This window comes from Cyprinodon variegatus, unplaced genomic scaffold (assembly GCF_000732505.1).
Source record: "Cyprinodon variegatus isolate N-32 unplaced genomic scaffold, C_variegatus-1.0 Scaffold1529, whole genome shotgun sequence".
NCBI lineage: Eukaryota > Metazoa > Chordata > Actinopteri > Cyprinodontiformes > Cyprinodontidae > Cyprinodon > Cyprinodon variegatus.
Window position 1 is genome coordinate 101667 of NW_015151982.1, and position 1098 is coordinate 102764.

Consider the following 1098-nt stretch of genomic DNA (forward strand, 5'->3'; position numbering starts at 1 on the left):
AAATTTGTTTCCTAAAATGTAAATTTGTTTCCTAAAATGTATATTTGTTTTTAAAAATTTTAACTTTTTTTTCAAAAATACATTTGTTTCATAAAATATAATTTTGTTTCTTCAAATGTTATTTTGTTTTTTATTTGTTAATGTGTTTCTGAATTGTAAATGTGTTTTGCACTTCTCAGCCACCGTACTAAACTCATATGGGGGCGTAGAACATGATGAAATAACGTAAAATCAAGCACCCAATGTAAAAAAAAAACGGCATTCTCCTTTAAGGGTGGCTCTGCTAGCTTGTGTTATTGTTTTCCTTTTTTTTAAGAGAACTACTTCCTTCCTTTGTGGATCATAGTTTCTTTTTACATTTTTTTCTCTTTGCTCTTTTGTTGGATGTAGTTTACCTGGAAGAATTTTTGCTGGTATTCATTTTTTGGACATTAGTTAAAATATGTGAGCATAGCAAGTATTTTGTTAACTGCTGGTAATAGCTTATTAAAATATATCAAACTGAAATAATACTTATAGTACTTATGCTAGAACCAGCTGAGTTGAAAAGGTCGGGCCAAGGAAGCAGAGCTGAAGCAAAGAGAATAGAGAGGATGAGGACATTCAAGCCTCTTCCATCAATCATTAGACATAATCTGACATCTTTATCCCAAAGGCAATGCAGCATTATGTGCACGTTATGTTGTTGTCATGGTCACATGTTAAACTGTTGGCATTGGAGAGTTTACTGCTGTTATTTTGGGAAATGTTTTACTTCTACCTTCTGCTATCGGTCAACACTGCGTGCAATGTCATTAGTTCTGTTGTCATAGAAACTGCTAAATGCATCTGTGGCGATAACTGGTGATTCAAAGTGTATTAAGACACTAATCAGAGATTTATTGAAGAGGCGGAAGCCAAACTTAAAGTCGTAGAGAAGCGGCTGTTCCAACCGTTCCATTCCTGAATTCTCCCGAGTGGTGCCCGACTGTGATTGGTCGATTATCAAGGGGGCGGGTTTGTTGTGGAGGAAGGTTCACAAGCAAGTTTGATTGTGGCCGGTTTGTCAGAATCATCTTACTAACCAGTTAGAAACTTAGTGCTAGTTCCCGATGGGAA

The 1098-nt window shown here is 35.8% G+C and overlaps 1 protein-coding gene across 4 annotated transcripts in view; it reads left to right on the forward strand.

The window, feature by feature from the left end:
* The window catches only part of LOC107103794 (AP-1 complex subunit sigma-3-like), a 20917-nt gene that overhangs the window by 13576 nt on the left and 6243 nt on the right, over positions 1-1098 (forward strand). The window lies entirely within an intron of this gene.